Source organism: Pinus tabuliformis, chromosome 8 (genome assembly GCF_031772625.1).
Source record: "Pinus tabuliformis cultivar Carrire ecotype Pingquan chromosome 8, CPIR1, whole genome shotgun sequence".
NCBI classification, from domain to species: Eukaryota; Viridiplantae; Streptophyta; class Pinopsida; order Pinales; family Pinaceae; genus Pinus; species Pinus tabuliformis.
In genome coordinates this window covers 977,488,273-977,509,469 of record NC_142294.1, presented here as the reverse complement: position 1 = coordinate 977,509,469, position 21,197 = coordinate 977,488,273, and positions in this window count along the sequence as shown.

Genomic DNA, 21,197 nt, shown 5'->3' with positions numbered 1-21,197 from the left:
AAACATGTTGTTCTTACCCCTAGAAGAACAAGGTCAGCAAACCACAGCACTTCCTATCAGTTCTCCACCTGAAAACACTCAAAAACAGGCTATTTTTGGATCATGTCAGCTGCTCCACTGAGCAACTGCGCTGAATGTCAACTGCTCCTCCTTGTACCTGCGCTGAAAGTCAACTCCAATGAAGGCTACTTGCGCTGGGCGAGATTGGCCAAGTGGCACAGTCATTCTGCAAGGTGTCAACTGCCCAGGAAGCTTCCAAACTGACACTTGGTTCAAAGGATTCGCCCTATGATGAGTAAGAAGGTCTTGATCTCCAAGTGGAAGCAAGATTCTCCAAGTGGACTCAAGAACTGAAGATTAACTAAAGTGGGAGAGGACACTAGTCAGCTTTATGCCAGCCTCAAGCTGACTCATCCTTTCTCCAAATCTCCTATATATAGAGCTCTCTCATGAGGTCTAAGGAGGCTAGAATTTTGTGCAAAGCAAGGAAGTGCTGTTGGTTTACAGTTAGAGCTATTGGGTGATTGCTTTTATAGAGGTGAAGAGGAGATTTCTTGCTGCTGGGGAGGTGCTGTTGGATTGGAGCCATTGATGGTTGTAACCTTCTCAGAACCCTTTTACTTCTATCAATAAAGCTTTGAATGTTCTCCTATATACTTGTATTGCATTGATGTATTGTATTTACTTGTATATCTGATTCACTCTAATCCATGCATCAGTTATGAGTACATGTTTCTTGTAGTTTTCCTTCTCTTGTTTGTGCAGGATCTTTGTGTAGCTGGGCCGGCAAAGGGAGCAAGGAGCTGGGAACAAGAGACAAAGAGAGAGGATAGGATCGACAAAAGCGAAGGATATCGGTTGGTCAATCTTTTCTTCCTTCTCTGTACTTTCATAAAGGAAAATATCAAAGCTTTACTTTCAATTGTTGCTAAGGACTGTCACCCTTAGAGTAGGGATAGGGTCATCCGAGTCGGATACTTTTCCCCACAACAACAGGGGTCCAAGAACACAGCTAAAAACTCTTCCAGGCCTCTACGTACATAGTTGTAGAGCCTCTATCCTCTACCCAAACCCTCGACTTGGACTTACAGACACTTTTAGATTGCTTCTCTCAAAAACCCATCACATATCAGATCTCAAGATTATTCAACTAAACTTAGCTACTTTACCCATAGAGCCTTGCTGTATTTATACCTTTCCATGGACCGCGATCCATGGGTGGGTCAACTCATCTTACATTTCTTTACATTTTTTTTGAGTGGACTACTCTTTTGACTTTGAATTATTACACATCGCGCTCCACACATCTCGCAGAGTCTTTACCCTGCTTTGACCCAAAATTGTGGGCTCTGAGTCCCCTAACCATTGTGCGAGGCTTATGCTACGCAACATTCCCCCAACACAATCATCGTGACTCGTCTCAAGTCACTCAACTGGTTCGGCCAACTTGGTGTGGATATTGGTTAACATCTTCTGTGCGTCGCTTGTGCTAACAACAAATTCTTCTATCATTCGCTGCATCCATTATACGTGTGGCACCTGCACCTCAGTCCATGGCTCTATTGTCTCCATATTAGCATATTCAGCCTGCATGTGGGCTATCTTTTGCTCTATGGTAGTTGAAACCGCAAATGCCTCATCCAGCCATGGTTGGAGATGGGTTTTAACCATTGCTTCCCTTTGTCTAGCAGCATCAGCTTGGTTTTTCAGGTCATGCGCCTCCCACATCTTGGCCAAGCGTTGGGTAATATCAACGGTCTGCACGCTTCCTCTAAGTTAATCGTAAGCTTGTTATAGCTCCCGGGCCTCGGTTTCCAATCAGCGAAGTGTTGGATCCTCCTAAAGGGTGGTGAGCGTAACAATAGACTGAGTTAGTAGCTCGGTACATTCTACCATTGAACATGTGAGCATCGTGCGCCCCATAGTAATAATGTTCCTACGTTTCTCTAGGATCTCTGGTGGCGTTGGTGGTGGACCCTGCGGTTTTAAGTCTGCGATCTGTGAGTTGAGCTCTAGCTGGATCCACGTGACCTCCTCCTTTGTGTTTCGAAACCCAATAGCCAGTTTATGGATCTGTGTCTCAATGGGAAAATCCTCTGCAATTTCTAACTCTTGGGCACTCAAATAGGCTTCCGCTACTAGCTTCTCCATTTGCTGCTTTTCTGTGACTACTTCGTTGCATTGGAGTCGCAGCTGTTCGATATTAATTTTCTACTCATGGAGTACTTGATTGGTGTGGCCGAGCCTGGCGCAGATTTCGATTGTGGCACTATCATCAAGTTGTTGCAAACTTTCACATGGTAGAGCAACCACGTTTAGTCCCAATCCTGTAAGTCGTTCTAGCACAGCTCGGTCCTCCACCTGTGTGGTGATCAACGCTCCTGCTGGAATTGAGATAGAATGAGCTATTTGGGTTTTTAACAACGGTTCTGCAGTTGTCATACTGGAAACCTCCGGAGTAGCGTTGGTGCCTAATGGCATGATTCTTGTTCCCAGTTCGTGTAGCTGCATGCAGAGTTCCCCCAACACAATCTGCTGCTCCGACATGGCCTCATCAAATGCCTCCCGAGTGGCGTCTCGAACGGTGTTCTTGATGTTAGTTAGGTCTCCTTTGGTTAGAGTGGTCACTCTGTTGTTCGTTTTAGATGCCTTTGCCTTCTTTCGTGGCTTCGGCCGCTCTGATGTCACTGGCTGATTCAAAGGTGAATCCGTGCATGTTGCTGGTGGCTCATTCGCGACTGTCTTAGGGGGTGCCTTCTGACTACCCTTGTCTGTTATTGATGCTGCCCCTCCTAGTGGTGTCTTTCTTGCTGCTGCCAGCGCCGCTTCCCGTGCTTCCTAAACTTCTTCGGCGAGCTGTTCATTACGCTTTTGTTGTGCGGCCCGCTTAGCTTCCTCCTTTTTCTGTTGGATAGTGGCCTCGTTGTGCTCTACCACCGCCGGTCCATGCCACGTCGGTGGCTAGGTATCAACAATCTCGTCGACAACATCATCAATAGCAATAAATCTGAGTGAGGTCCATGCCTAGGCCAGGTCCTTACGTGCCCTGATGTAGAGACGATGCATGTCTGCTTTAAATTCAGAATTATGCTTCATGCTTTCATAGATCCCATCAGATAGGTGGGGTGACTCATTAATCCACTTATGCACAGTCGCCTCCATTAGTACCCAAAATATTTTGATATTTTGAATTTTTCCCATGTCCCTGTCACCCAGAGGGAAGTATATCGAGTAGCTTACAGCCATTCCGAGTCCAAGACTAGAAACTGGCTTTCTTCAGGTAGGGCAGTGGCAACCAGCATGATGGACAACCACGCATAATGGAAAGTCTTTCCCTCCTCCTGCACTTCGCGGCAATTGGTCAGAAAATCTTCCCAAAGGAACTGTGACGAATTGAACTGTACACCAGCTATGCATTCCTCAACAAGTGCGATAACTACGGTGGGAACCTCAGTGCCACGACATTTCCTCATTAATTTTCCTGCCAGCAACTGAGTGGCAACATGGACTACGTTGTCTGAGATACTGTCAATGATGTACCCTCACTGTCCCTTGGCAAGCTGATACTTCTTTTCAGTCGCTCTATCATCATGACATCGTTACTTCTATCAGTAATTTTCCGAGGGTCTCTTCTGTCGCAGGGAAGGTGTGAGACCCGATGAACAAGTTCAGCTGTGATACTGACAGGTTTGCCGACCCATAATATTTCCTCATGAACTAAACAGAGAAACTGCTTTATGACCAACATGGTGATAGGAGGCCATAGAAAGTGAGGAATCGACAATAGACAGAGAAACCCAGCTTTGTCCACCTTCCGCAACCACTCCTTTGGTTGTAGTGTTGTCACCGTCCCTTCTACATTCCGCTCCATTAGTGCATCTGTCACCAAGTGGGGAAATTTTACTATATCTGCAAGGTCCCAATCTTCAAACTTCATTGTCGCAACACGGCCAACCACCGAGTTTTCCACTGGGACAACTTTTGGTAGAGATGGGGTAACGATTATAGTGTTGACTTCATCTAGGTTTGCAGGTACCTTCACCTTCCCCTTGCTTGGCGGCACATACTTGGGTCATCGCACTGGCTATATGGGATCCTCCTCAGGGTTTACTTCTTTGATATATGTCGGAGACTCTTCTGCTTCCTTGTCGCTGCCAATTGTAACAGTTTTATCCTTTTCCTCCATTGTGAATTTGCCAAAATGCAGGTGTCGTAGTGACCTTCTTACTGATTTTGGAACCTGAGGGTCCTTCCTAGTCCTTGGTGTCTGGGGAGATTTAGGGAGCTCGGCTACTTGCGGTGAAGCTTGCTGCGGGTTATTGGTGGTAGGGTTGTGTTCTTTGAGGATTGCTTCCTGGTAGTGCTTCGGCAATGCCTTAAACCACAGACTTTCTTCGAATTGCTTGTCACTCATCTTGCACTTGTTTCTAACCTAGGGCGGCTTTCTTGCAGGGTGGTAAGACGTGGTGGTGTGACCCTTACTATGATTATATATGATTCGAAATTTAAGATTGGCTGCTTGCCCTTACAGCAGCTCATAAATGTGATTTTGGCGGTTATTCTTCTACCTTAATTTCCCCCACCCACTCCATGGTGCTTTAAATGGGTCATCATATCATGAATAGTGCCTGCAACGGTCTCTTTCCAACTTTCCTTTGCAGCAGCGAAACCCCAAGATCGCAAGTGCGGTTTTTGTATGTATGCTGAGGTCATATCACGTAGCTTCACACTAGCCTAGTTTATAGTCTCACGCCCTCTTTCAACTACATGGGGAGATGGGACTGGTCCTCCTACGGATAATGTTGGGTAGCGCAAGCCCTGCGGAACGAGTATGGGGTGCAAAGCCTGGAATTTTGGGTAATATTAGGGTAAAAGACTCTGTGGAAAGTACAAAGTGCGAGCTATAAGAGGTTGAGTCAAAGGGTAGTCCACTCAAAAATATTGTAAATAAATTGTAATAGAGTCGGCCCGTGGTGGGATCACGGGCTAAGGGAAAGTATAAATAGAGCGGGGCTCTATGAGGGAAATTAGTTCTTTGAAAAGATGGAATGTAACGGGTCCTAAAAGGAAATAGCTTGAAAGAGTCTGTAAGTCTGAGTCGAGGGAGTACGGTAGAATGTAGAGGCTCTGCAGCTGGGTGTGCAGAGGCCTAGAAAGTCCGCAGCTGTTTGGGCGGACCCCTGTAACTGAGTGTGCAGGGTGGATCTGGATGTATTGTTGAAGATTGATAATAAAGATAAGTTTCTTCTGAATTCTGTGTTGGGTGTGACTTTACTCTTTTATGATAAATAAACTATTATGATTTCTGCATTTGGTACAATTGACTACATGTGAACTAGATTAATCTTGATGTGCAAAGTAACCAAAAGTAATAAATTTTTTCTTAAAGACCGTTTTGACTAGATCAAACCAGTAATAAGTGATTCAATCTGTAATAAACGTGATAAGGATATTCCGATCTGTGCGGATCTTGCATAGTGCGAGGCTACAGAACATCACGCGTGCCCCAAACCACATCCAAGACATCCCCAGGGTGTGGAAACTTGGTTCCAGCACCCTCCCCTGCTACCTTGGGTGAGACCTCAGTCCATGCTTCGTGGTTTGTTTCCAAAAGGGCTTGTAGCTGCAGCATTTGTTTAGCTAAATAATTCTTCTGAACCTGGGTCAAGCCCATATAAGCCAACAAATTGTTCTGTTTCCAGGATCGGGATTTGCCTAAAGGGTGTCTGGTGTGAAAGGCAGGGACACTAGAGGAAAGAGCGACGAAGGATCAGGATGGTAGTAATGGCGAGCACCATCCACTTACCAATATTCAAGTTAGCAGGAAGTGAAGATCCACAAAAGTTTTTGTTTATATTGAATTCATTATGGAACGTGTAGTAGATCATGAGTGGTGATATCAAGAAAGTCTTCTTAATCAGCACACTGCAAGACCGTGCCCTAACATGGTATATGAAGTATTCAGGCATCAACCCAACAATGGGGATAGTGGACATCTACACAGAGTTAAAAAAGGAGTTTAGCCAGCCAAAATTGGAGTCGCAGTTGATCGTATGATTCAAAGAAATCACAATGATGCCTGGTGAGACCCCGTGGGATCTGGATCAGAGGTTAAAAAGAACTATTCGTGAAGACAACATGACCCTGATGGATGCACAACACTGCGCTTGGTTCATCGCATCACTAACGCCATATCTGAAATCTGCTTTGTCACAGCAGAAGATCTCAACCGAAGTAAAAGCACTGGAGGCAACAATGCAGTTGCACGAAACCCCGGTACAGGACCCAGGGTTGGGAGTTCAGCAAATCCAAGCGCAGGTCCAAAATTTGTGTTTGGAAATACAAAAGTTAAAGCAAGACCAGTCGCCAGAAGTTCAGGAAGAAGTTGTGTGCATCAAGTGTAGGGGCTAGGGCATGATAAAGACCATTGTCCAGTCACGGTAAACCTGGTGATCACGGGGGGACCAGCAGCTTTGCGACCAGAGGCACAGGCAAGGCCGAGCGTGATCGCCCCACTTTGGTGCTCAATCTATCAAGTAGGAGGAAAACACAACACGGATAATTACCATCTATTGTCGAAATACAATCAGACACCCCAACAGCTCTTTTGCAACTTTTGTAGATTGGTGGGTCATGAGGAAAATTATTACCAAATGTTGGTGGATCAAGGACCAGACTACCAAATACAGATGCAGGACAAGGTCAAAATCCAGTTGCAATGTTTGCGCGTGGTGGATTCCAAGGATGGGGTCAAGGACGGGGTGGAATGCGACCAGGAAGGGGTCGAGGACAACTAATTTGTTACAATTGTGGAGGACCAGGACACTATGCATGGGATTTCACAAATCCAACTCGAGTATCATGTCCCTATTGCGAACAATTTGACCACAAACTACTAGATTGTCCTATGCTGCTAGCACAGATTCTCCAAAACAAGATAACACCTCCTACGACAACACAGAATGCCCAGATGATAAGGGATGAACCACGTGATGAATAACCTAAAGTAAATATGGTACTAAGTAGCAGTGCAATCTTAGAAGGAGATCAGTCTAAGCCGTATAAAGGTCCCTCGATATTAACAACTTTCATAGAAACTTGCATGAAGTTACTTTGCGATAATAGGGCAGTGAAAGGATTGCAGGAGGTAATTAATAAATACGCAGGATGGGGAGAACCTCACATAGTCCAACGAATGGGGAGCCATACATCGCGGACCGGACAAGAAATGTGGTTAACAGTGCAGATTGGTGACTCTGAGATGGATCAGGCCATTCTGGACCTCAATTCGGATGAAAACATCTTGCCCAAGCAGAACGTGGGAGCATATTGGCAAACCCCCACTCTAATGGTCTCTGATCCAATTACGGATGGAAAATCAGCAATAGATCTTGCCCCTGGGTAGGTTGCAAGGAATCACCATAGACTTGGATGGTGCAAGCACTAGAACAAATTTTGAAGTTATTGAGATAGTGGATGAGAAAAGCTCGTACCCCGTGTTGTTGGGAATAGACTGGGCCATCGACATGAATGGGATTATTAATTTCAAGCACAGGGAGATGATATTTGAGAAAAGGTCGCACCGCATAGTTGTTCCACTAGATCCAACCAAGGGACCCTGCTACATGGAAGCTGTGCATGACGATGAGTAGGATGAAGCCTTGGATTGTATCTACCAAATTTTTGTATGAAGGCTAATAAAGGCTAAGGTAATGGAGTAACAGAGAATTTCATGGGGTTACGCGGAACCATACACCAATGATTCGGGGGAATAAGACGAGCAATGGTAGAACATAATGAATGGGGCAACTACTTCAAGCGGCAATATGCTGACAAAATCCATGTACTACATTAAAGCTTAGGACCGCAAGCTGCCGGTGTATGATGGGCTCACAGTAGTAAATGAATTCTTAGAGAATTTTGAAAGCGCAGTACCAGAGTACCAATGATTTTATGCACTCAAATGGGCCTTGCACGTGAGACCAACGCAATGGTGGGGTACCCATGAAGGAATTTTTGCAGATTAGCGAAGCTGTAAGCGCATGATGCAGATATGATTTGGGAAGCTAGCACTCCAGCTAAAGGAGAAATATGATGGATGAGAAAATCCACACATACATCTGAGAAAATGGACCAAAGCTTATGGCGAAGAGCTATAACTAGAATGGGTGCACCTATTTTATCATACCTTAGATGTCATCCCAAGGAATTGGTATACTAAAACAGAACTTTGACATGGCACAGGGGAGTGGGATATCTTGCGTGAAGGGTTTCTATCAAAATTTCTTTTTGAGGATCAATGGATGGATATAGTGGACAACGCATTAAATCTAGTCAAGACCACAATTTTCACGATGCTGCTAGAACTAGAAGAAGTCGTGCAACCCGACTGGTCACGACGGCTAAGCTGGGCCCTAGAATGTTACAATGTAAAAGAAAAAGGTGACAAAGATGATCCGCGTGACATCAATATACCAGAATCCGAAGGAAGTTGAGAAGTGTGCGACCTCGAAATAGAAGATCCAAATGTCGCAACGCCATTAAAACCGAAGCAAGTGAATATCGGAATAGAGGAGGAACCAAAGTATGCTACACTTGGAGATTACTGGGACGATGCTACAGTGGAAAAGGTCGTCGAGTTGCTCTAGGAGTATCGTGACCTATTTTTTACCAAGATTATAGAGCTAAAAGGGATTCGAGGCGAACTAGGAATGATGAAGATAACTTTGAAGCCTGATGTTAAACCAATAAAGTAGGGACCTTACTGATTGAATCCAAAATATAAAGAAAAAGTACAAGAAGAACTAGACAAGATGTTGGTAGCTGAGATCATTGAACCAGTCGAGGAGTTGGATTGGGTAAGTCTGATGGTGGTACAGGAGAAGAAACAGAAGGGTGAGATGCACATCTATGTGGATCTATGGAAACTCAATGATGCTTGTGTTAACGATCCATTTCCCACACCTTTTACCAATGAAGTCTTAGAAAATGTGGGCAGGCAGGAAGCGTATTCCTTTACGGATGGGTTCTCTAGATACCATCAGATCAAGATCATGCCAGAGGATCAAAGCAAGACAATGTTTGTTATGGAATGGGGTTTCTTTCAGTATATGGTGATGTCATCTGGTCTAAAGAATGCGCTGATAATATTTTCCCACATTGTGGTAGTTGCATTCAAGGAATTTTTACATAAATTCTTGGAAGTCTATCTTAACGATTGGACTGTCTTTGGCTTGGTTAAAAAACATACTGAGAGCTTACGATTAATGCTAGATACCTATCGTCAACACCAGATTGTTCTCAATCTAAAGAATTGTATGTTCCTTGTTCCTTTCGAGAACTTGCTGGGTCACGTAGTTTGTAGGCAAGGCCTGATGGTGGATCTGGAAAAGATCGTTGTCATATTAGGTCTGCAAGCACCGCGCAGTGTCAAATTGCTCTGCGCTACACTGGGACACATGGGTACTATCAAAAGTTCATAAAAGGTTACGCCCAGATCACGACTCCAATGGAACAATTGTTAAAAAAGGATGCCACGTATTGCTGGAACAAGGAATGTAACAAAAGCCTACAATTGTTGAACAAAAAAAAGGTATCTGCCCCTATCTTGATCTTTCCAAAATGGAACATGGAGTTCCATGTGCATGTCGACGCGTAGTGTATCACGTTAGGAGCAATACTTACTCAGGAAGGCGCAAAGGGATTTAACCACCCAATTGCATTTGCAAGTCAAAGGCTGTCAAAAGCCGAGAAAAATTACTCTACTACTGAGCAAGAGCTATTGGTGATGGTGTATGCACTCCAGAAGTATCGTCACTATTTTCTTGGAGGACATTTTAAGATGTATACTGATCACTCTACGTGAAAATACCTACTGAATAAGCCTTTGTTGGGGGGGGGGGGGGGGGGGGGGGGGGGCACATCTGTCGATGGTTGCTATTGTTTCAGGAATATGATTTTGAGGTTGTTGTAAAGCTAGGACCTCTGAATGTGGGTCCAGACCACTTATCTCGGATTGAGACGGGCGAGGAACCCACGAATCTAGAAGAAGGACTCTTGGATGCCCTGTTGTATGCAGTGTGCATTGCAGATGGCCACTTTGAAGATATAATCTATTTTTTGACTAATAGCACTATGCCACAGGGGTATTCTGTGCAATGAAAGAAGGAATTGGTGACACAAGCAGCAGATTTCATTGTGATTTCCAGCCATCTCTACAAGATGGGCCATGATGAGATATTACGTAGATATGTACCAGATTTTGAGAGAGAACAAATCCTTGCCGAAGCACATGGAGGGGTTGCTGGTAGACATAATGTGGGACGTGCCACAACCCAGAAGGTTCTTCGCGCCGGATTATGGTGGCACACCCTTGTTATAGACATTTTTGTGCCTTACAGCTCTAAGCATGAAATGTCCATAAACCAAGGGATCCTAAGTCCCTAAAAGTGTTGTTCCTGCTCCTAGAGGAACAAGGTCAACCAATTACAGCTTCTCCCAGAAGTTCTCCACCAGAAATTGCTCAGAATCAGTCAAATCGGGATCATTTCAGCTGCTCCACTAGCTAGCTGCGTTGCATAGCACCCAAGTACACTAGCTAGGTGCATTGCAACGCACCTAAATGCACTACCACGGTGCGCTAAGCAGGAAATGACAAATTGCAGTGTCATTCCGCGAGGTGGACAGACAATGGAAGCTTCCAGAATCTTCCCCAATGACACTTGCCTCACTAAGTTCGACCAAGGATGAGTAAGAGGCTCTCAGTCTCCAAGTGGAAGCAAGAACTATCAGAGAGAAGACACTAATCAAAAACCCAGAGCTGACTCACACCTCTGCAAATATCTATATATAGATCTCTCATCCCAGATATCTAGGGGTGAGAGGCTGGAATTTTGTACATTGCAGAGAATTGTTGTTGGTTTTGAGATAGAGATCAGTGTATTGGGTGATTTATGCTTTGTTGGAGGTGAAGAGGGGATTCCTTTGCTGGGGGGTTGATGCTGGATCAGGAATCATCGGTTGTAACTCCTCCTGGACCTTCTTGTTATATCAATAAAACTATTTGAGTTTCTCCTACATGCTTGTGTACCAATGATGTTTTTGTTATATTTGCATGTTTAGCTTAAATCTGATCCTAAGCTATTTATGAATATAAATCCATGTCTTTGTGTAGTTTTCCTCTTCTGTGATCTTGTAGGAACTTGGTGAAGCTGGGCAAGTAAGGGAGCAGGTTGCTGGAAGCTGTCAAAGAGGAGAGAGATTGGATCAAAGGACTAGCGCAAGACACAAGTTGGTTCATCCTATTCCTCTTCATTTATAGTTCATAGAGAAGAATACGAAAATAGTTTTCTCTGTTTGTTTCTAAGGTACTGTCACACCTTAGTGGGATAGGGGCGCTCTGAGTAGAAACTTTTCCCGTTAACAAAATGGCGACTACGCTGGGGAACGTGTCTAGTTAGTTTGTTTGTGTTTCTCTTGTTGTTTGTTTCATAAACACAGAAGTAGCAATCGAACTGCATTTTCCATTATCAAATGCAAAGTAGACACCTGCTACTTCAATCCATTCACTGGATTTGTTTATGATTTGAACAGCTGATTCAAAAGTGATCTGATTACCCTTTGTGATAGCTCTTAGACCTCCTTTAAATCCACCCTCTGATTGTGCATTACTGATTGCTTTTACTCGGCCAAAAACCATAGATTAAACTACAAACCGTGACCCAGAACCCGGAAGGATTTCTCGTTTCTGCCCCAATGCAGGCTCCGTGAGGAGATTCTTCATTTCAACGCAGTTCCCGAGAGGGCTACCTGCGCTGCAATTCAGTTTCTCTGTGTAACAGGTGCGCTGATCAGCCTAGCCCTGTGCAGCTGAGGTTCTTTGCTTCATTTTTTCAGTTTTGTCTCTGATTTTTGCAGCCTGTGATCAGTGTGTGTCTATTTAAAAACCCTTTTTTTGTTTCCGCCTCCCTTTGTACAAAAAGATTGTAGATGTTCTTTGTGTGTTTGTTACATCATTTACAGTTTTCCATTGAAAGAGTAGAATAGTCATACTGTCGTCCTTTGATTTAGATCTGTCGCAAGTGTCGATTTTGATCTTAGGAGAAAGTTTATTTGCTGTTGACAGTCGATTATGCTTTTACTTTTGTCTTTGGTTTGAATTTGTCACTTTCTAGTGTCGAAACGAGTGTTTATTTCAAAATCATAAAGTGTCATAATCTTCTCTACCTTTTGATTTCGAAAAGGAGCTTGTTTGTGTTTGTCCCTTGAAAGCAAATTCAGATTTGTACATCAACTTTCTTTTTAGGCATCAATGTTAAGAAAGTGAAAACAAATGCATGCATATGTGCATTTGCATATTGATAGTCTGCTTGGCTTGATTTAGGAAAAGTGCATTTATAGTGTGCTCTTTGCTCTTTGAGAAAAGATTGTGTCGCTCTTTTCCCCTTGTAGCTAGGATTTTCATTGCTGAAAAGAGATAAAAGTTTGCTTATCATCTTTAGATTGCATTTTAGGAATTACATCTACGTCTCATAGTGATCCCAAAAGGGAAAACTTCTAAGAAATATCAACTTAAAATAAATTTAATGAATCTAACAACGCTTTGGAACTTAATGCACAACATTTAGAGGTCTAGGCTAGAGACGTATTCCGGCGTCGTAAAGCCTGGTAACTGTTGTCCTCACCGATGGTTGGGTGATTCCTCCACTTTGAGACGATAAGTGCCAGTACGAACTTGTGCTCCCATGTACCGTCGAGTATATATTGGGAGACCCCTATAGGCTTAAAACCTTTTATCCATAGGAAGCCGTGTCGGCCGCCCTACTGATCGCAATGCACCAAACACAGCATTCGCGAAGATTGATTGTCGTACCGTAAAAAGTGTTCTGTAGTTTTTCGATTGGTTTGGTACTCCCTCTACCTAGATCTCCAGAGCAGTCCCTTTCTTTCCTTTTCAGACTCCTTAACGGAAAAGGTCCATCTGAGCACTTGTCACTTCAGGCTCATTAAAAATCAAAGGAGACTAGAGTCATCTTTTGTTTTTTCTCAAATCTTAAAAATTGAAAAAAAAAGTTGTGTCAAAGCGTCTAAAATTAATTTAAACGGAAAATCATCACCATTCCCTCGTTGGTCTTCGAAGTTAGTCTCTTTTCATCGCAATTTCTTATAGAATCGCTAGAAAATATTTTGGATAGACTAGATATGTCTGAACAACCGTCAACATCCAGGACTGTGTCATCTGACGCAGCAGCAGCAGAGCCTCCTGTTGCTACTCCAACGATGTTTGATGGTATATCATCTGTCCCGGCAAGTTATCAACAACAAGCCGGAGTCCAATCAGGGACTGTTTCGACGACATGGTCAATTCCTATTTCTTCATATGGATTATCATCTGGTATTTCTTATGTTGAAACTCAACAAATCGATCCAATGTGTCTTCAAAGGCCAATATACCCTTTAAGTACTGGATTTCCACCATATGGAGGGCAGTATGCCTTTTCATTGTTCCCTCCCGGGGAACAACCATATGGGAGTTTACAACAAAGTTCAGGTCAAACTAGAATTACATCCAGCGGTTGGGTACCAATATTGCCTCAGCAACCAAGGGTTGCATATTCAATGCAACCAGTCCACCCTGTGTCGAATATTCCCACTATACCTAGTATGGTGATTGCATCGCAAGTACAAGCGCTACCTGTTGTATCTCAACCCCAAGTTTCTCAGGTTGCAATACAACAACCTTTTGTCTCGACAACTCAATCACAACCTCAGGTTATTGCCTCCTTATCTAGAGCGACTCAGGCTCAAACAAGTACTATGACTCCTCATCTTGGTCAATCATCCAGTATTGGACAACAACAAATGGTCCAACAACCAGGGCTGGTTCAATCTCAACAACCGCAATTCCAGCAATCATATGAAGGACCTGAGCGACAAGTCTTTGTAAGTAATGGGAAACTGCATTTCCAAAGTGGTTATCAACAACCATACTATAATGGTTATGCCCATCAACCTTGTCAAAGTTGCCAGCATCAAATACATTATGCTGGTATACAAAGACCCACTGCTCAGGCGATTCCATCTTATCCTGGGTATGCTTCACCTAACCTGAATCAACAGTTGCCCTTTGTAGCAACTCTAGAATTACTAGATCTAAACCGGCTGACGAATGATCCAATTGCTTATGCCGCTAGGTGGCCAGCGATTCCGCATAAACTTCCATCAGATATTCCTAAATTTAATGGAAATCCGGGTGAAGATCCGTCGAATCATGTGATGACCTTTCATCTGTGGTGTTCATCAAACACCCTAAACGATGATTCAATTAGGCTTCGCCTTTTTCAGAGGACGTTAACTGGTCCGGAAGAAAAATGGTATATAGAACTGCCTAGAGCTTCATTCGACAACTTCGGTACCCTAGCCACAACCTTTTTAACCCATTTTCAATTACCGATAAGGTATGAAACGGGAACGGAACTCCTTACCAACTTCAAACAAACGATGGCCACTCACATATCTGATCATATACATGAATGGCGACGTCGTCGTAGAATGGTGAAAACGTATGTTCCCGATCAACTTTTAGCTGAATGGTTTATTAAGTCATTACTGCCTTCCATCACGGAAGATGTGGCAAAAGGGGGAGTCGTCATAGAAAAGCAAGTTATCGCTCGTGCACAATATTTGGACTTGATTTACACTTAGTCCGGCACGCTCTACGATAAAATACCTGACGCCCCTAGACCAGAATTCTCAGTTCCTCCTCCTCCTAAATCAAACAATGACTCTCATGCCATCGATGGCGTGATTGGTGCGACATACACGAAATCGACAAAGGCTACATCTAAAAAGGCCTGTAAGATTTCTAGTCAAAATGCAAATGAGGAACTTCTTGCCTCAGAAGTAAATACCGTGTCGACTGACAAGGGAAAACAACTGAAGCAACCAGGGGCCAAGAAGAAAAAGAAAGGGAGAAAAAGGAAGAAGGATGAGTCATCTCCTGAAAAGCCTTCTACAAACCCTTCTGGGCAAAGGAAACCCCCTGCGGGGTGTCATATATGCGATGAGGATCATCGGACAAAAGATTGTCCACATAAAGCGGAAATTAAGAAACTCTTTAAGAGTTCAAAAACCTCAGCAGTATTGACTGATCCGTTTCCAAGCCCGGGAACCAAATTGGTTGCTAATCAAAATGCTTCCCGATCCCAAGTGCTTATGTTGTCTATCTCAAAGCAGCAAAATGATGCTTTGGCAAGGAATAAAGATTACGGGAATCCACAGGTGTCGAATAACAAGGCTAATGAACAACCTAGTAGTTCGACAACAACTTTGACCAAAGTTGTGCCACCCATCATTCCTGAACAAATGATAAAGTCGCCAAAGGGAGTAGTGCACAAATCGACATTTAATCCTCGTGCAAAAATAGCACAGAATTATAATATAATAGAGGACCTGGCCCAATCGCCGTCCGCTATGTCGACACTTGAGGTACCGCAAAATTGCCTCTCCCAAGAGCAAGCTTTATTATCAGCAATAGGTGGGATTGACCCAATGGATTCCAATCTTGTGGCCTTTAATCATAAAGGATATGACCCTCAGTTACCAGCTCAACTAGCTTTCCTTATTCAAGTGAAAGCCCTCAACAAAACTGTTCATCGAACAATTATTGATGAGGGGGCATCTACATGCATTATGTCGATGAGTTGCTGGAAAACTTTAGGATCTCCAACCTTGTCGCGATCTTCGACGACATTAAAAGCATTCGACGGAAGGACATATACACCATATGGTATCCTAAGTAACTTGAAAGTTGAACTAGGAGGGAAAACAATAGAAATTGATGTTGAAGTAATCGACGGAAACCTTGATTACAACATCCTATTGGGAAGACCCTGGATATATGCCATGGCCGTAGTTGTGTCGACCTACTTCAGGAAGATTGCATTTCCCTTGCAAGGAGGAATTACAATCGTCGACCAACAAACATTTATCCCCAACAATTCACAAGTTACGGGAAGCATTCCAATGATCCATGGAAGCAATCATTCGCTCCAAAATATCGGAGTAGGTCTCCTAAAAGACCCTGCCTTAATGGGTACTTTTTCCCTACCACCTCCGAGTAATCTAGCGGAAGTGGCCACAATGGAATATGAAACCTTTTATATCTAATGGATTTGGACTTCGAGGATGGTTCTTATCTCGTGTCGACCTCGTTAAAAAATGAAACAAGGAGTTATGAGGATAGTTCTTTTACCGTGTCAACCTCATTAAAAAATGAAACAAATCTCTTTCCAAGTCTCAAAGGTAAACCTTCATTCCAACCATCGAGTTGAATGCAATGAAGCTTGGGGGGCATGCACCTCGATTTGAGTTATTATGCTGGGGGCATGCAAACTTATCGAGCAGTTTTAGCAAATAGTTCAAGCTCGTTAAAAAATAAACATAAGACATCAGCAAATGTTTCCACTCGTGTTTAAGCTCGTTAAAAAATGAACTATTCCCCGGTAAATAACCACCGTGAATGAAGCATTTCAGCCATTAAAGCCTTGGTTGTGTTTGCACCCTCACCTCCACTTTTGCATTGGCCAATCATTCACCTCCATTTGATTGTTTACCCATTTTGAGGAACAGCTGCGAAGAGTGATTTCACTAGCCATCCTTGTGACACTGCCGTGATTGGAAAATTCCAACTCTTACCTGGAATATGTTGCTACCCATTTTATCACTCGTTCCTCAAAAGACAAGTCTTCTTTAAGCTCCTTTCAACTGACTCGTAGAATATGAAAAGATTGCCGAGTTTTGGCCTTCCAGCTCGTTAAAGCGACCGGAAGCGCTATCCCTCCTCTAGATTTTAATCTTTTTGGACCTAAGGGATTATTGCACAAAAAGATCGAGCACTTGTTTTTTTCGGCTCGTTAAAACTATCGAAAATTCATCCCTTCTGTATTGTTTTATACTTTTTCGGACTTAAGGGATTAGATGACAAAAAAGGAATTTTGGAGTTACCTTTACGTACCTTTTCAGACTCTCTAAAAATGAAAAGGACCGCGTTATCTTTGTCATTAAACTCGTTAAAAAGATTAATAGTGACAAACTTGTCTTTAGACGAGAAAGAGTTTCACTATCGCTAGGCTCGTTAAAACATAGCGATGGGTTTGCCCGAAGGGCAGATTATAGAACAAGCATATGTTATCCTCCTCAAGCTTGACAAAAATAAAGAGGTACTGGTCAGTAATGACTGGGGAAAAATTGGGAAGAAACTCAAAGAATCTTTATTGGTAGCAAGTCGCTCTTGAACATGACACTTCCATTCCGTGCCTAAGTCGGGTTGGGTTGTTTCATTCACCGGTCACATCGCCATGGTCACGCCATACCATCCACATCTGGGGTAAATGCTACCAATCCATCACATAAGTGTCACCGACATGTTCAAGAGAAGTCATCCAGAGAAGTTGCCCGTGTCCCATCCGCTACCATACATTATACTTCATTCTTTCATGACCGCCATCCTGAACCATATATCATCAGATCGTTTTCACCTCCATCAAAATCATTTGCTCCGTTCTGTGTCATTGATGTGGGATTCATCAAGGCCCTCCTTTGACGGATCACTTCTTGTCGACATCAGCTCATAATCCAAGAAGTTGACCTAGGAACACCCCATTCAGTACTTTGAAGCTTGCATGCCTCAATGGCAAGTTTCTCACTTCCGGTGACAGGTATACATCAATGACCTTCGACCGAAAGATTTTGCGTGGTGTTCGACGCCAAGTCCTTAATTCACACCACGTGAATTGTATTGTAGTACCTTGAGGGTCATCATCATTATCGGTGATTCCTCTCGCGCTTGTTAACAGTTTACATCATTGACTAGTAATCAAGCGAAGTCTTTCCATGTTCGACTTCAAATCATTTCTCACATGGATCGACTTGTACTTCAAGTGAATATCGGACGAGATTGAAGACCCCGGATCTAGTTTCATCCATCCGGGCTGCGATATATATTTAGGAAAAATAAAGACATTGACATGTACAACATTGTAGCACAAATAATCATCCTACCAAAAGGATGATGACTTCATCAGAATCATCAGTCTACCATCAGACGATTGTCTGTCCTGTGACATAAAAATGAATTTATAAAGCTGAGCATGGGAATGTCCGCCTCAGCTAGATCATGAAAACAGTATGAAGATAATGTATTGTATTGTATCTTATTACAGGTCTCCTCCCAGCATTGAAAGAACTTCGGATCCTCCTAATAAAGCTTCTGTCCCGATAAACGACCTCATACTTTAGGGGGCAACTGTTATAGACATTTTTGTGCCTTACAGCTCTAAGCATGAAATGTCCATAAACCAAGGGATCCTAAGCCCCTAAAAGTGTTGTTCCTACCCCTAGAGGAACAAGGTCAACCAATTACAGCTTCTCCCAGAAGTTTTTCACCAGAAACTGCTCAGAATCAGTCAAATCAGGATCATTTTAGCTGCTCCACTAGCTAGCTGCATTGCATAGCACCCAAGTACACTAGCTAGGTGCGTTGCAACGCACCTAAATGCACTACCAGGGTGCGCTGAGCGGGAAATGACAAATGGCAGTGTCATTCCGCGAGGTGGACAGTGTTACACTAAAAAATGTCACCATGACTATTTACAGTTAGTATGGCTCAATCAACAGTCATGCTACCCTCTTAGGCAAGCCTTATGCCTCTGCTCTCCATGTCAAACTCCAAAAAAGAGAGAAAGTCTTGTATAAATGTATTTATCTCTGGGGACGCAGGTTCTCTCAAACTTACCTGCGGGGACGCTCCCAATGTTCACAAAAGCTGCGTCCAAAGACGCTCTGTATGTAAAGGGACAGGTGCGTCCCCCTGTAAAAGTTAGAATGCGCAAGTTTCATCTTTAAAAAGTTACTTGTGGTCATTTCTAGAGCATTCTAGAAGGTTGTTCGACGTGTATTGGGCGCCTCCAGATGGTTCATGCACTCCTATCAAAGAGGAACTTATCCCATCAATAAGGGAGTGATCCCATCCAAAGAGGGGACTATCCCATTGATGGTGGACCTGATTAACCTCCTCTTGAGTACTATAAATACAGGCATTGGGCCAGAAGGAAAAGAGGTTGAAAGCTATACATTTCTAAGGGTAAATGCTGCAGGAATTAGGACTCCCATTTAGAAGCTTGTGAGGAGAGATTGCCATCTTTGCTTGTTCTATTTGGAAGTGGGTGAGCTTTGTCAAAGTAGAGGAAGACTCTTGTGGACCCTGGAAGGAGCTTGCACAACACCAAGGCTTAGGTTGTAATGGTTCCTTTTGATTACCTTTAATGCAAATTGGTCCATTATTCTCAATAACTTGTTGTTTATGGGTTATTTCATGTACTCCTTGGTCTATATGTTGAATATGCTTTGTTTTATGTTATAATCAGGTGCTATTTAATTGTTTGACTGTTGGTGATTGCAGGTTTTGGAGAAAAGGAGGAACTCATCCAGATCAACAAAGCTTGGACTTCTACAACAGCGTTTGGACAAAGGTAAGAACGAAACACTTGATTTCTCATATCATAATGCATGTTTAGAGAAGGATAGCTCCAGTTTGTTTTGTTTGTCATTAGAATGTCTTAGACTTCTAGGAAGGTTGGTTGTGTCCGCACTTTTGACTGTTTCCGTGTGACAGACAGACAATAGAAGCTTCCAGAATCTTCTCCAATGACACTTGCCTCACTGAGTTCGACCAAGGATGAGTAAGAGGCTCTAAGTCTCCAAGTGGAAGCAAGAACTATTAGAGAGAAGACACTAATAAAAAACCCAGAGCTGACTCACACCTCTGCAAATATCTATATATATATATCTCTCATCCTAGAGATCCAGGGGTGAGAGGCTGGAATTTTGTACATTGCAGAGAATTGCTGTTGGTTTTGAGATAGAGATCAGTGTATTGGGTGATTTATGCTTTGTTGGAGGTGAAGAGGGGATTCCTTTGTTGGGGGGTTGATGCTGGATCAGGAATCATCGGTTGTAACTCCTCCTGGACCTTCTTGTTATATCAATAAAACTATTTGAGTTTCTCCTACATGCTTGTGTACCAATGATGTTTTTGTTATATTTGCATGTTTAGCTTAAATTTGATCCTAAGGTATTTATGAATATAAATCCATGTCTTTGTGTAGTTTTCCACTTCTGTGATCTTGCAGGAACTTGGTGAAGCTGGGCAAGTAAGGGAACAGGTAGCTGGAAGTTGTCAAAGAGGAGAGAGATTGGATCAAAGGACTAGCGCAAGACACGGGTTGGTTCATCCTATTCCTCTTCGTTTATAGTTCATAAAGAAGAATACGAAAATAGTTTTCTCTGTTTTTATCTAAGGTACTGTCACACCTTAGTGGGATAGGGGCGTTCTGAGTAGACACTTTTCCCGTTAACAACCCTACATCAAGATTCAAAAGCATACTATTGGGCCTACAATGTATGCCGACGAACAGGCAAGCTGTTGCGAAGGGATGAAATGCCACTTCACCCATAGGTAACACTACAACCATTTGAGAAATGGGCGATCGACTTCGTCGGGCCTATTGAACCGAGAGGGAAGACGGGTGCGTGCTATATTATCACTGCGATTGAATACTTGACCCGATGGGCAGAATCATAGCCAATTAAATATTACACAACCGCGACAGCGACAAAGTTTTTGTTTGAGAATGTGTTGACCAGGTTTGGGTGTCATAAGATTCTCATGAGTGATAGAGGAATGAATTTTTTGAACAAAACCATCGGCGTGCTCACTCCACTTGAAAATATTGTAAAGAAATTGTAATAGAGTCAGCCCGCAGTGGGATCGTGGGCCAAGGGAAAGTATAAATAGAGCAGGGCTCTATGAGGGAAAGTAGTTCTTTGAAAAGATGAAATGTAATGGGTCCTAAAAGGCAATAGCTTGAAAGAGTCTTTAAGTCCAAGTCAAGGGAGTAAGGTAGAAGGTAGAGGCTGTATAGTTGTGTGTGTAGAGGCTTGGAAAGTCTGCAGCTATGTGCGCGGACCCCTGCAGCTGAGTGCACAGGGTGGATCTGGATGTATTGTTGAAGATTGATAATAAAGATAAGTTTCTTCTGAATTCTGTGTTGGGTGTGACTTTACTCTTTTATGATAAATAAACTGTTATGATTTTTGCATTTTCTACAATTGAATACACGTGAACTAGATTCATGTTG